This window comes from Lepidothrix coronata, unplaced genomic scaffold (assembly GCF_001604755.1).
Source record: "Lepidothrix coronata isolate B3197 unplaced genomic scaffold, Lepidothrix_coronata-1.0 Scaffold39, whole genome shotgun sequence".
Taxonomy (NCBI): domain Eukaryota; kingdom Metazoa; phylum Chordata; class Aves; order Passeriformes; family Pipridae; genus Lepidothrix; species Lepidothrix coronata.
Genome location: NW_016690219.1, coordinates 2,185,542 through 2,201,373, shown reverse-complemented (window position 1 = coordinate 2,201,373; position 15,832 = coordinate 2,185,542). Strand labels below are relative to the sequence as shown.

The following is a 15,832-nucleotide window of genomic DNA, read 5'->3' as shown; positions in this document are numbered from 1 at the left end:
TTTGAATAAAGGTGCCAGCATGGCACAGGGGGTTGGGTTTTTTGTTTTACTTGTATTATTTCTGAAATACAATATTTCAGTAACTTAGCTGTTGCAACAATAAGATTTATCTAAGAACAGTTTTTAGAAGGCTTGAAGAATTCTTCTGTGAACTGTTCAAGTGTGATATTGAAACAGTGAATTTAAGGAAAACTTGCTTCAATTTCTTTTTTAGCAAGAACATACCCTACACACACACAAATGGGCTTTCAGAATTTCTGAGACAGAGGAAAAATGAATAAACCAAAATAAACAGTATTATGGCAGCAAGTGAACCACAATTCTCCTCTTCATTTTTGACTGCAGTTCTGTATCCAAGTACCACTTTTAAAGTCAGTCCTGTATTTTAGGGACTTCATGCAAGCCTTATTGTTTCCTTAGTTCCTATACCATTTCTATGCTCTGCTTTCTCCTCCTATAAATAACAACTCAAATATCAGTCACAACTTCCCACTGCCTTTTAGTTCACAGAGAGATAAGGTTCTGATGTTGCAGAACTCTAACTGCCCAGAAGTTTAATCATAAAATTACACACTTTTCTTCCAAAGGAAAAAAAAATGTACTAGGACATAGGCTTTACTTTTGGGGATTTGATAAACTTAAAAAGAAAAGGTAGAACATTTATCTAATATTTGCAGGATACCAAACATAACTTCATTTAACTGCACAGATTTGGGTCAAGGACAAATTTGGCCCATTCTATAAATACAGAACTGTGAGGGCAAAGAAGAAAAGAGTTATTGAAGCACCTGGACTGTACAAACCATAGACCAGCAAATATTGTCCTCCCCCTCTCTTCCACTTGCTGTCATCTACTGAGATTTGCAGACTTTTTCTTCGACCTCAAGACCTTCACAGTTGAATTTCACAAGTGATTTGTTCCTCAGGGTAGAGAAGCAGTGTGCAACATCAGATACATATTGGAACATGTCGGCTCCACAGGTGTTAACTAGATCAGGATTTGGTCCACAGTTCAGTAGCTCTTGTGACAATTCACACATCAAGATCAACTGAGAGGTTCCCCAGGAGGGCCCATGCAGCCACAGCCCACGCTCTTATGTGCCACAGGCAGCTTTTAATCAAATCTCATTACATTTGTTTGCAGTCTTAAGGCTCAGACCTCGGAAAGCAAGGAAGTGCTTTTTACTTTTAGTCTTGTACAAAGATCATAAGGAATAAAATGCTGGCACGGACAACCAAAGCCTCATGAATTCTGAATTTAAGAATGGGCAGAAGTGTAAAAGAGATAAGAGTCAGCACACCAGAGATAAAACCCAACTTTCATTTATGCCTATGTAACATTGATTTCTATTAACTACATATGTGTAACTGGGGGCAACATTTGATCTGAAGCCTAGTACCTTGATGTCCAGCTACTGTACAACAGAAGCAAAAAGGTAACTACAAACATTTGATTGATGTTGCCTGCAAGCAGGGCATTGCAGAAGGCCCTACCAGCAATTCATATTGACAAAGTCAAGATGGGGCATGGCAAACCTTGCCACCAGAAGTAATTGCACAAATATTTGGAGTGTTGCTAAAAGAAAAAAAAAATTATGACACTGGGGAAAGGCAACACAAATCCACAAACCAAGAAATAAGCTTCTACATGCAAATACATGCAAGCTTCTCCCAAGTTAATTCTCCTCTTAATGGAATATTGATTGGTATGCTCAATGTTTAGAAATGTGAAACAATGTGGGGGAAAGAAGGAACGGAAGACATACTCAGAGCAGTGACTTTTGTTTAAATAATACATACTTTCCTCATATGATCAGCCAAAAATAGCATAATAAAGAGGGCAGTGCAGTATATTTAACATTTTGCCTTGTCTTTTATTAGCAAGTCTGTCAGAGATGGCCTGGAACTGTTACCCACGCACTTTTTGCGCCCTTCTACAAGAAGGAAGTACATAATTTCTCATAATCTCTCACCATACGACATCACTAGTACATCTGGTACTTCTCTACTCCAAACAGGATGGACTGCAAAGTGTCTGTGGTAGTATAGAGGCTTTTCAGATGTCATCTATGTCCTGGGATAAAAAGTGACAATCTATCAAGCTGTTTGTGAAGCTGAGGGGAAACCCACTGTTTGGGGGGAAAGCAGAGCAGTTCAGAGCCACAAAGAACATCTGGCTAAGCTTTACTGCATCTACTCCTATTCCAAACTGAGAAAGGAGAATGAGAAAGAAACAAGTTACATCTTTGAAGCAGCTATTTAAATGAACATCCCATTTTAAAGAAAACCCTTAAAATATAACCAATGCCATAAAATCAAGCAGCCACTTACTCTAATCTTCCAGAAATTTCTATCTACTCCAATGACTACTGCCACCTGTACAATTTCTGAAGAGTTTCTTCTGTCCTTTTCCTTCTGTTGTTCATCTCCTTCTGAGACATCCCTTATAGCTTCCAACTCGTTTTATTAAAACAAGCCATTCAAGAACAGGGCAAAAGGAAAAAAAATCCCAAACCAGAAGAACCAACTTCCACTGCCATCAAGAGTTCCTAGCCCTGATAATCCAAGCAACAAACTCATGCTAAAGAGTTCTGCTGATCCATCCCATATTAAGGATATACTTAAGAAGAGAGACACCATCAAGAAGCCATTTCATCATCTATAGGTCGATACAGTTGAATTAGTTTATACAATTTACGTACACATATATTTTTGTCCTTTGCTGCTCATACTGAAAACACAGGAAACCTCACACAGAATTAGCAGCTTCTGTCCCCTGCTGCCTTTCCAAACTTTATGAAGGGTTAAGGAATAAGCTCAAAAAGGCATTGCTTAACTTTATTCTGCAGCATTTCATATAGTTTCAAAAGCATTTTCCAGACATTTATATACCCGACAACATTTTGTAATACGAAGTGTTCCAATTTGGCATTGTTCCACCCTTGGCAGGCAAGAGACAATAAAAATCAAGAGTAAGTGAAAAATGAAGTTTTTGAAGTGTACAATATGTTCGGAATCATCTAGTGAATTCAGGTGCTCAACAAGCTACAAATCAACCAAACTTTGCAACACATATAGATTTCAAAGCACAGGTAAACACAGCTGCATCCACTTTAAAGTTATTCCATGTCGTGTGATTATTGCGATGAACTTCCTGAACTCCTTCACCTCTCCTTTTGATCTGGGGTTTACCTGTGGCTGGAAAAACTAACGGCATTTAAATTCTTCTCCCTCTAATTAAGGGAAACAGCATGGTTAAGCCTCAAACTGAGAAAAGAAACTTTTCTTTGAGTAGCTACGGCATGCTGCGATCTGCAAATCCACCAGCATTGCTTTTGCAGACCAAAAACAAAATCCTACAACAAGGTCTGACAGAGCATATCTTAGAGCAGAATTATCCGATTTAAATATTAATTACTCATCAGCATGGACTTTAGGAAGTGTCTGAAGCAAAAGCCTCTAAATCACACACTCTAAATCCAGGATTTCTAATGTCTGCATTGTCATGCGGATCATGGTTGTGGGGTGGGATTTTGGGAAGGGAGGGCTTTTTAAAAAAAAAAAAAAAAAAAGACTGAAGACTGATAATGAGCCTCTTTCCAAGGTTCAAAAATGCCAAGAGATGTATCAATAGAGTCCAGCTCAACAAATTAGGCACATCTTGAGTTTGTGTGCTGCTACAGGACACTGTTATTGGCTCAGATACCTCTGTATCAGCTTGAGGGATTCTTCACAGTATCTCTCAACTACACTGACAGTCCGAACACCATGACACACCTAAAAGTTTTTAGTTAACAGCAATGTTGCAGAGGAATTTTATCAGTGGCAGATTTTCTTGCAAACTGCTGCACTGAAGGAGTTCCAATTGCATACTACCTGTATTTATGTAGTCCTAAAACTGGAGGCTAACCCAAGAAAAAACAAACCTGAACAGAAACCCAGGCATTTAACATCATACATCACATAGCATATCATAATGGACAGCAGGGAATTAAGCAAAAACACAAATCACAGAACACTACAAAAGTAACATTGAATTTATTTTAAAATAAGTCTTTGTCTACAGCTTCAGCAGATCGTTTCACAGAATCAGTATTATTACTGGAAGCCAGCACTATAAATTACCTGAAATTTAGGACGATCAAAAACTAAGTGTTTTTCTGATGTTAATGCCAACTATGGCCAAAATTCAGGTGGAGAATATTTGAAAACCTAAATCTAAGCATCACAGATAAAAAACCCCAAAAAAGCAGGACATAAAAATTAAGCAAAATGGTCCCACGTTCCACATATTCTAATCCACAATATAAAATTATTTATGGAAGAGTGTGACTAGGAATTCAGTTACTGTCATTTATCAGATGGTCAAGACAGCACAGAGGTAACTGGTTGCATAACAACAGCACTAGGAAGGTTTCTTGGGGCACTGCTTGTACCAGGTCTGGTTTCACCGTAACAGGTAAACGATGCATATTCACACCCTGTGAAGCACGTTGACTTGTAAAAACCTGACAGAAAGGCGTTCCCGTAAGAGATTTCTCATCTATTTCCCTTTAATGTTTCTCTTTATAACTGAGGAGGAGTTCTTTGTACTTCTGGTAACAAAGGAAACATAGAAGTGACAGAAGCATGTCAAAGCTGTTTATGTGTCATACAGCCTCACACTCCAAGTTGCTGTTGGCAGTTTACTTCTTGAGAAGACAGTCTTCAGCCTTCACATAGGAGCTCTACCTTCCTACAAGTAACTTTATGGAAGAGTTAACTGCATGAAGGGATGCTGAAATCCTTCCCCACACTGTGTAAGTCAAAACAAAACTAGAAAGGAAATCAAAAAAAAAATTGTTACAAAGGGTTAATACAATAATTCGGGTACCTGCAGGTATATTCAAGGCAAGAGTATCTAATTCATATGTTTATGGACTTTAGGATATAGGTTTTACACAGTTTCTTCTGTGAAGAGGTGAGTACATTAAGAAAGTGATTAGATACAGAAATCACAGAATCTAATGACACTGTGTCATATTTGAGGTTATTGAATCAGCATACTGCAAGAACAAATACTGCAAAATGGAAGATCTGTGGAGGAAAAAAAAACCTGAAGAACCAAATAAGTCACAAACCCATGCTGAGATTTTAGCTAGCTAAGTGTCTCACGGCACAAAGAATTAGTGATCTGAAAAAGATGTGGACCTCAGTGTTGCACTACGAAGTTGAGGCTTGCAAAAAGAGCAGCTTTGGGATCAGGCCTTCAGGTGTCTGGGCTCCCCGGGTTCGTAACCTTTGGCAGCAAATCCAAGTGCATCGATGGAGTTAGTGGACAATCACTACAAGAACTTCAGTAATGCTATGCTCAACCTAAAGAAGGGATGCTAAAAAAGTTAACAAAAATATTAAAGACACCAAAACTTCAAAGTGCAGCAATAAACTCCTAACCATTTTTAAGATTAAAAAATAAATTGCACAAAAGGGCTATGATGTAAGGTATAAGGGTTAAACAAGATGGGACAGCCTGGAATTTCTCCCTCCATTTGTAGATCCAGGGGTACTTTTTCCTCCTAATGCTGTGTATGAGTTTCCACCACAGCACACAAAGGCTCTACACAGAGAAGCTAAGGAAACATAAGAATTTTTTTTTCGCCCCTTAATCTTTTTCATTTCTTTTTGCTGTGCTTCAGAAGAACTGGGTCCATCAGGTTTTGGAACTAAATTAAAAGGTCAGGAAAACAAGTAGGCATGGACAAGACTGAATTGCAGATGAGCAAGGAGGAGCAGAGAAGCAGCATTGGGATAAGCGCCAACAACTGCAAACAGTTACAGTCCCGATTCTGGTGGCTGCTCAGGCAGTGCCGAAGCTGAGCAACTCCCTGTGACACCAGAGATCACAACCTGGGAGAGAGGGACGCGTGGGAGAGAAGCAGCATCACTGGAGAGACGATCACAGCAAATGTGGGCATAATGAATTCTCCTCACAAACACGCACTAAAAGTGACAGCACCAGATACAGTGCTCAGTAAAGCCACCCTCTCCAAAAAAAAAAATAAAAAAAATCACATTTAATTCCTAGATCCATGCCTTCCTCTTCCTTCATTGAGAAGATTTCCAGCCAACATACACACTATATACTTTTTATTATTGTTTGAAGAAGAGCAGCAACCCCGGCAGCATGCTAATCTAGAAGCCAAGACAAAACAGAGGTGGGTACTTTCTTCCCTCAAGATTTCTGCTTCAGAAAAAAAAAATGCACAAGGGTTTGTTCCTGCACACCAACACTTTTTGTTTTGTTTCAGCAAGACTTTGACAAAATCTAATTCACTGTGCCATGTATGTAATATATTGGGTACCTGAAGTATGACCATCACTCATTAGAAATGTAATTAAAAAGTGACAAAACTAGATCCCCCCCCTCCCCAGCATGCAGATGAAAACCAGTAACCCTGCCTCTATTTGTAACCATGACAACTATAGAATATTTTATTTCGGTAATATAATTCACACTGAACATTTGCTCATAGGTTTTGTTGTTAAGGGAAAGGTTGACACACTGTGCACACATTTTATAAGCTACCAAAGACAACAAATACATGAAACTCAGGCAGTTTGAGACCAAGAGCCCAGTTTGTATTTCAGAGTTCATTTAAGACCCTCTACAGTAAGTGAAATGAAGATGAACAAAAATTCATCCAAATTAGGTGTTACAGGTCTTTACTTGCAAGCCAACTGCTTGGTATGACGGGATGTTTTTCTGCTTTTAAATAAATCACAATGATACCCTCATATTTTCAAAGAGGTAGTAACTCAAACACCAAACTTTAATTTTCAATTAAAATACCGTAGGAATTATTAGGAAATATCAATAGAAATGTTATGGAAAAAATATCTGTACAAAACAAGGCAATGAAAAACGTAGTTTACATATGCTGGCTAAGTCTTATTCTGGATGGGTCACTAAATTATTTGCATAGCTCCCATATTTCATCTTAAATTGAAGACAACTTCCATAAATACACACAATGAGAACAGGTTATAAGAACAAAAAAAAATCCCAACCCTCCACATTATTCAAAGAAGATTAAACAACCTCCTGAGCATAACTAAAGTTTGACGCAGATAAATGTCAGAGTAAAATATTGCTGTACTTTATTTTTCTCCACATGGAGAAAAAAAAAGAAAGCCATTCGCAGTTTAAGCCAGAATACAACAATATTAGAAAGACACACTGTTGCTTTGGTTTGGAGGCAAACAATAATAAAAAAAAAATAAAGCTTGCTGGAATATTATCCCCTTTCTCCCACAGATCATATCTTTCAAGGAGGATTTAAAGTTTCAGCAGATTGCTAATTATAAGAAACAATAATACTGTTATCTGCAGTCACCTTAAAGCTACAGTAGTTTGGGTTTTAAGTACCTCAAAAGAAGAGCCTGATAAATGTGTTTAAATCGGTGCAAGAGACTCACACGTGCCTACACATACACACTTGCTCAGCTGTTTTAAAGACTATCAGGAAACAGGAAGTTTCTTCATTTATCAGAAATATGCTCTATATAACCTTTCATTTAAACAAGTAATAAGCCTGCAGCAAACATGCATGGCTTTTTCCTTCATTGATGGAAAAGTGATTAAATCCCCCTTAATCTAGTTACCAGAACACTATTTTTTCTCTGCAGTTTTCTTATACAATAACAAAAGATAAGCAACCAACTACAAGGCCGGGGCTCCGTTATTTTTGGTGGTGGTGAGGAGATAAATCTGTCTCCAGCGTTCTAGGAATATTTTCAGTTTAATAAATGAGACCAGAGGAGAAAAAAAATAATCTCAGAGACGATGAGCATACACTGTTTATGAAGTGTATGACAAACACCACCTTCCATCCCCAGAACTCCCTTCCTTCAGACCCTTCACCACCCTCCAGGGAGGCACAGGGACCCAAACCCAAAATCCCGGGGACCACAGATCTGCATCCTCACACGCACGACAAGGACAGCTCGCCACATCCACTCAATGTCAAAAAACAAAGTAGCTTTTCCTTCCCAGCCTAAGCGAGACCTTCCGAAAACCGGTACCCAAGGGATGCGCCTCTGCGCTCCGAACGGCACCAAGGCAGCACTTGGGCTCAGAGATAAGTTAAAGGAAAACAACCCTCAAAAAAAAAAAAAAAGGCATCAATGGAAAAGCACAGCAGCAGCCAAACAAACCTCACACCGGTGAGGGCATGTCACCAGCGTGGGAAACGTACGAAGTGCTTTAAAATATATATGTACACATATATATGTGTACATATATATTTTAACAATATTGCGCCGAGAAGTTCCTCGTATACATCACGCGTGGGGATATGGAGAAATAAGAAAGACGGAACGGGAATGCATTCCAGGCACAGGGAGAGGACGGGGCTGGCCGAGGCGTTTGGGAAGCAGGCAAGGAGGGAAGCAGTCTGCCTGCGGGGTGCGCGCCGATCCATTCCCAGCCAGTTTCGGGGCGGCTCCGGGCGCGGGCCCGGGGGTGGGATGGAGGATCCACTGGGACAGCAGCCCCCAGCACGGCGGGGGGATCCGCGGGGACATCGCTGCCCCCGGGGCTGGGGGAGGGGGGTTCGCGCGGCCGCCGCCGCTCCCCGAGCGAGCGCCCGAAGTTGTGGGTGCGCGGCGGGGGCGGGGACCCCCACGCCGAGACGAAAAAAAAAACGGAAAAAAAACCCAAACCCATCCCAGCAACATTCCGAGGGCCCGCTGCCCCCAGCATGGCACCCCCCGGGCAGCAGGAGGCACGCAGGAAGTTTTTAATGCGGGCAGCGAGCGCAGGCGCAGGGCAGCCCCAGCCCGGCGATGCCCCGGCGCGGCGGCTCCGCGGGCGGGCGAAGGGGGCTCCGCGGGCGCAGGGGCAGCGCCGACCGCGCCGCTTACCTCCCTCCGCGGGGGCGCAGGCGGCCGCGTCCTCAGGCGGCGGGAGGATGCGCGGCGGCGGCGGGAGGAGGAGGAGGAAGAGGAGGAGGCGGTGGCGGCGGCTTGTGCATCGCAGCCCCCGCCGCTAACGCAGAGCCCCGCGCGGCTGCGGGCGCCGGGAGCCGCGCTGGAGGCCGGGCAGGGAGGCGCGGCGCGGCGGCGGAGGCTGCTGCGGAGCCGCGACCATGCTCCCCGTCTGGCCGCCTTCCCCTCACCTACTGCCCGCTTTAGCCGGGGAGGGAGGCGGCCTGGGCGCCGGGGCGAGGGGCGGGCCGGGCCAATCGCAGCGGCGGCGGGAGGAGGCGGTGGAGCCCGGCCCGGCCCGCCCCGTCCGCCGCGCCGCCCCCGCGGGAGGGAGGGATGGAAGGGAGGGAAGGGAAGGCGGGCAGCTCCGGGCCCGCCGCCGCCGCCCCGCGGGGCCGCCTCGCCGCGCTGCCCCCGCCCGGGCGCAGGTGCGGGCGGTGCCGTCGCTGCCGGGGCCCCGCGCCGGGCGCTCCCCGCGGAGGGGGGAGAGCGCGTTCCAAAGGTCACCGCGCTCCCGCTCGCTGCTTGCGGGAAAGTAGCGGGTACTTGGAAAGAAATACTGCCCCGCTTTTTTAAATCATCCCTCTCCCGGGGAGGGGGGGGAGCGTGATCCCAGGCCTCTCCGAGTGCACAAGAGTGTTGGAATACGTTTATACCATTTTCTCCCAACGATACTCTTTCTCTTTTTTTTTTTTTTTTTTTTTTTTAACTTTTTTTTTTCTAATATCCGTCGTGTCTGTAGTCACTAGAGATTTTCCCCGTGGAAATCTGCATCTGTCTCTCTCTCTCTCTCTTCTGTATAATCTTGTATCTGCGTGTGCGGCTTTGTAGGGATCTCTCTGATGTACACACAAGCTGCATATGCTGTAGTTTTAAACATAGAACACTTTGTCTTTCATATTTCCTGTAAGCATAAAAATAAGCTTAATCAACTTCTTTTCTCCTCACTTTGCCAGTTAAAAAAAATAATGCATCTATGCTCCAAAGTGTTAGAAGTGAGGCAGTTTTGCCAAATGCCAGCAAAGAGAAGGAAGCACACAACCCACAGAAATAGGAAAATCCATGTTTTTATTGGAAAAGGGACACATGCTGCCCAATGCCTGGAGGAAGCAGGGTGCAGCACTAGCAGAGCAATTTCATTTTCTCTCTTCCCAACCTCCCAAACAAATGAAAATACATTATTGCAGTGGACTAAAACATTTCTAGACTGAGCCATCATCATTAATATTAGAATGCTTTTAGCCGAATATGGCCTCACACTGGAACAGGCAGGCTCTGAACATTTTTGTTGTTAATACATCGTGGATTAACACTGAAACCTCAAGTCCTTTGCGTCGCGGTGGGCTGTGAAGGTCAGAAGTTCAGAACAGTTTAAATCTGAATTATTTAGCACGTGCACACACGACACACTCTTCTGATTTCCACGCAGAGTTTTTTTTCCCCCCTTTAGTTTTCTCCCTTTTGAACACAAGAGCCCCACTCGGTGTTATTTGCCCTGGTGCGGTGTTATTTGCCCAGCATATATAGTTGACCCAGAACCCGACGAAGCCGGTGAGAAGAAGTCTCAATGGGACTGTTGACCTAACAAGTAGCATGTCAGTCTCCCGGTGGCATTTGAATGTTCTCACTGCGAATGCTTAGAGACAGGAGAGAGCATAAAGCAGAGATTCTTTGGAATCCTTAATTAGACACAGTGATTTTGGAGTGCTGGCTTCTGCCGCTATCCTCCAGTGCCTAGTACTTTGTTTTGTGACCTTGAGGTTAAGGATACCAACCAGCCCTGTTTATTTTTAATAAAATCTTACAGTTATATGAGACAGTTCTAGGTTTTATTTATTTTTAGCATAAATGCTTCCATCTTATCTGCCTCACAGGTTTATAGTAAGGATTTAGCTAATATTTGGACAGCACTTTTAAGCTATGAAGCTCTGTATGTCTATTATACTGACCATTTTCTGCAGTTTTCATTTTAGGAAGGTACTTTTGTGCTCTTTCACTTCAGGAGGATAGAGCTGAAATATTGACCTTAGTTTTCCCTTCAAATTTTGCCAAATATCTGATTTACAAATGCTGGCATAGGGTCAGATTCTACATTCACTTACAGGTAGTGAATTTCAAAAAATTTCTTGATCCTCAGTGACTTTATTCTAGGTCTAAACAGGTTCAACTCAGAATTACTGTCACAATTTCATATTCATGAAGAATAAGCATTTGATTACATTGAATGTAGCATTTTACATTCATTTTCTTGGTCACATTTTATTTTAGTAACTTCAGTAATTTAAGAAGAAACTGCCTTTTTTTTTTAAAATTCCCTTTTTTCTCTGCTTTGATTCTGAGAAAAAGGGGGGCTGAAAAGTAATTTGGGGGCATCCTGCTCATTGTGCAGTGAAGTAACAGTGTGCAAGTTTTTTAAAAATTAAGAATAATACTTGGGTCTGGAGAGATTCCCCAGTGCCTGGCACACTATTCCTAGCACTAGAAAAGATCCACTGCCGCTCACATTCTTTCTCAGCATTCAGGAAATCCTGTCCTCCTCTCATTTAACCTGTGTTTCAAAGGAGGCAAACCTATGTCCAAGTAATAACACTGAAAATAAAGATCCTTAAAATGCTAACGAAACAAAAGATCTATTTCCAGAAAAACAAGTATACTGTGGTGAGGGGTTTATTTGGATGGGTGTGGAGTTTTTTTAAATAGAATTTGTTACAAGGTTGTACTTGACAGGCAGAGGATTGTTTGTAAGAATCCCAGTTTTGGACTAGGCAGCTGATAGCCTGCAAGACTTTGATGGTTCCACTGAAAGAAGAGATTTCCTCTTTTAGCAATAGATCATTATGTTACAAGGCATGTATTAGAATGAGCATAATACAACTTCCCCTGTCTTTGCTGATCATATCAAAACTAATGGCATCTTGAATTGTCAGAGCATCAAGTCCATCTTCTGATAAAATATTAGAAGACACATAGATCTATTAATCTTATTGGAGATTTCATTTTAGTCTGAAAAATATTTGATGGTAATGCCATTAGATTAGCTGTGGGCATATATTGCAGAGACCAGCATAGTGATTGTGTACCAGGATTTTGCAAAGGGGTTCCCATAAGTGTTTCCAAGTTTATGGAAAGTTTGGACATACTTAAGGGAGTGAAATTTTTATTTAATTTTAAGGAATTTAAAATATAGTTCTTTGGACTGTTACTAAAAAATTCTTACTTTTTTGATGCAGCTTAAGCAATTTCAAAGGTAATGAAATCTCCAAATTGTTGCATGAGATTTTTCTAAGCCATAGCCAAAGAGGAATATCTGCTACCCAAACTTTAACTGCGAGGTCTAACTCCTGCTTTCAGCTAATGAAGATCTCCTTAATTAAAGATTTACAACATGGATACTAATGTCAATGTGTTAATTTTCTGCTGCCTGAAAATATTAATAGAGCTGGTAGATTATAGATAGAAAATATAGTAATAGATACTTTGTATATTCCCAGGGTTTAAGGATTCTGAAAAAGTCAATGGCAATCTGAAAGATATCTTAGGGTTTTTTCAGTCATGTCTTTTTATTTATTTGAAGTATAAAGACTGTTTGCTAGTAGTTTTAACATTCATCTGTACATATCTGTTACAATTATCCTTAGCATTTAGCAGAAGGATAATCCCCAAAGGGAGCAGGAAACAACATTTAAAGTAATTTTTATATGTGCAGCTTGAGCTAATTGCCAAAATATACATTTAAGATGGATTAAAACTACTAACCTGTGGGACTTATTGAAAAAAATCATTGACTTCTATGGACACACCGTGTTGAATGAAATACCTCCTTCCATGGGCAAATCTTCTGTCTTCTGCTGAGTAACCAAAGCTGCTGTCAGTGGTGGGAAGGCAGAGCTGGCAGGTACAATGTCCTGTCACTGGGAACTGGTTAGAAAAGGATTGTCTCCCTCATACATCCCAAACCATGCCCACCTCCATGTCATGGGGTAGTCATCAAGGCAGGTGACTATTCTTGTGATATGAACCAACATTCAGACAAGAAGAAGAGTGTCAGGTCATCACTGTTTGGTTAATAACCTATAGAGGGACTGAAATTATTGTACCAAGAGATGAGGAAAATACATGCACATCTCCTTAATATCAGAACGTTCCTCACGTATTTTTTCACAATATTCTTACTCCCCAACTTTACATATATCTGATTTTCTCATGCATTTAGCTTTTCAACCTGACCACAAACTGTTTGCAGACACACACACACACAGCTATGTGGGAAGAGGTTATGAAGTCATTTGCTTGGAATTGGTGAAATAAAGATTTGTGTGATTTTATGTGTGTGAGCAAAAATGTCCTTGTCCCTGACGTGTCAAGGGAATGAGAAGAGTTTGATCCTCTAAGACCAAGCAGTATATTGAGTTGATTTCTCTTAGCTATGACAGAACCATTTGCTAAAGCTTCCCCCAGAAGACAGAAGTGGGTTCTGCTGGAGTCATGATTGTGATTTCTGATGGGCAGTAATAAAAGTAAGATCTATTTCACTATATTGTCAGAGTCTAGAGCTCTGTCTTGAATTATGTGAAAACCTCTAATTGTTAGGGATAGCAGAGAAGTTGGGGAGTTGTTGCGAATTTTTGAAAGTTTATGAAGATTCTGTTTAACAACTTTATTTCCAGTCACCTCTAGTCCCACTCAGTCACACAGAGAGGCATTTTCATTGCCATTGAAGTCATTGCATCAGCTGCTTGGGTTTTATCAAGGTAACTCTACTACATGGATTTATGAGGGAGGATGTAGGAGGAATTGGACCTTCAAGTTGAGTTTGGAGGGAATTGCATTGTTTGATTTGTTTGTCTAAAACAGTAACAATATGTTTCCACCTATTCTTCATAATTATGTGGGGAAAACTAAAATACATGCCATTTTGAACTGCATGTCTGTATTAAATTGGTTTTACTCCTATTTTCTACCATCTGTGGTATAACTAGAACAGAGAGTGAGAACAAAAATATAAATGACTCAGTCACATTTCCTTCAGGAGAGGCGTCATGCCCCCCATTCTTGTCAAATAATTTATTTTAGCTCTGAACAAAGCAGTGTTGTGACACCCTGGACATGGAGAAGAGATGCTGCCATTCTGTCATTTAATAGAGGGACCCAAATATATGCTATCATGTTTGAGTTCAGCAGCTACACATAATTTTTCTGTGTGTTTGATGGCCTCCAAAACAATCTCAGCACAATGCTGGGATGTAATTCAGCTTAATTAAATACCGAATTTTTCCTGTAAATGTTAAGTACCTTGTAAACCCGGCTGTGGAAAGAACCAGAAGAAGGCTCACGGAGAGGAAAATGAGACGAGTGGGTGCTGCTGAAGCCTCTCAGAAGACTTATTGGCCACCTGCATTAGTCATCACTGACAATACGGGAATCGTAACTAGGCTCTTGAGCAAGATGGAGACAGGGCTACACCCCACAGTCTTTGTTTTTCCTTCTATCCAGACTGACCAGAGAAGGCCCCTTTTTAGAAAACTTGATAGAGGGAAGTTGATGATACTTTGACTTCCCTAGGGATGGAGCTGAGGTGCAGTCAGGCATGCTGGCATGCCTTGGAGCCTGGAGGCACTCGGAGGTGTCACATACCTATAGACACTTATTTTAGAAATCCTGATTTACCTCAAAGTTTACATATGAGGTAGGTGTTTGAGGCTAAAAGATTGTCCTTTCTGTATCTTACAGGCATTAGGGCAGTTTATCAACACAACAAATTGGAAGGACATAGCATCATTGCTCTGACTATAACAGCAAGTTTTCCTTCTTTATAATTAATGTCTGATAAAAGTCAGGTCTAAAATGGCTATGATCCTCCCAGTTTTGATTTGGTTAATGCTTTCCAAAGACTCAGAATGTTATATAGAATTCTTTTTTAATGGATTCCTTTAGGAATCAAGTTTTGAGCAAAGGCCAAATGTTTCTATCACCGAATAAAGAAATTATACAGAATCACGTTTACACAGAGCACAGGTTAATGGTGAACAAATGGAAGACCAAGTAATAAAGAGGGAAATTATTATTGGTGAATGACCTGAAGTGCTTAATCATAGAATTGTTTGTGTTGGAAGGGACCTTAAAGATCATCTAGTTACAGCACCCCTGCCATGGGCAGGGACACCTTCCACTAGATCAGGTTGTGCAAAGCGCCATCCCTGGCCTTGAACGCTTCCAGGGATGGGGCATCCACAGCTTTCCTGGGCAACCTGTGCTAGGGCCTCACCACCCTCAGAGTAAAGAATATCTTTCTAATATCTAATCTAAACCTATCCTATTTCAGTTTATGAAGAGGTCAAAATAAAATGAAAAAGAAGTCTGAATATTAGCTAGGTAATAAATAAAGGCAATGTAATAAAGAATGAAAGACAAGAGGCTATGCAGGGCAGGGACTCTCCTTTGGAAAGCAAGGAGTTTGAAAAAGATTTTGGATTCTTTTTGTATAAGCACCTCAAAATGAAATCTTGCTATAATTCTGTGGCTAAAAGGCCAATGCAATCCTGAGATGTTAAAAAAAAATAGTATCAAGTAGATAAGAGGATTTGATGTTACCTGCATGCGCAACAGTGGTAAGGCTACTGTTAGGAACTGTGTCCAGTTTTGGTTTTCATAGTTCAAAAGCAATGTGGAAATAGTAAGGTAAGTTCAAAGGAAAGGTATGAAAAAGGATTCGGAAAACAAGCATGACAACACGAGGCATAAGCAGCTCATCTTATTTAGCTCATCAGGGAAGAAGCTGAGAAGTGACTTGGTCACCACAGGTAGGTACTGACCCATGGAAAAAGATATCCAAGAGTGAAGAGCCGCTTTATCTACCTGACAAAGGCAT

The 15,832-nt window shown here is 41.4% G+C and overlaps 1 protein-coding gene across 2 annotated transcripts in view; it reads right to left on the bottom strand.

Annotated features, from left to right (window-relative positions):
- KLHL29 (kelch like family member 29) overlaps window positions 1–8,947 on the bottom strand; it is a 394,362-nt gene extending 385,415 nt beyond the window's left edge. For both annotated transcript variants that reach the window (XM_017813094.1, XM_017813096.1), the window contains exon 1: window positions 8,902–8,947. The gene's annotated coding sequence lies outside the window, so the exon portion shown is untranslated. The remainder of the gene's footprint in view (window positions 1–8,901) is intronic.
- Between the last annotated feature and the right edge of the window lie 6,885 nt (window positions 8,948–15,832).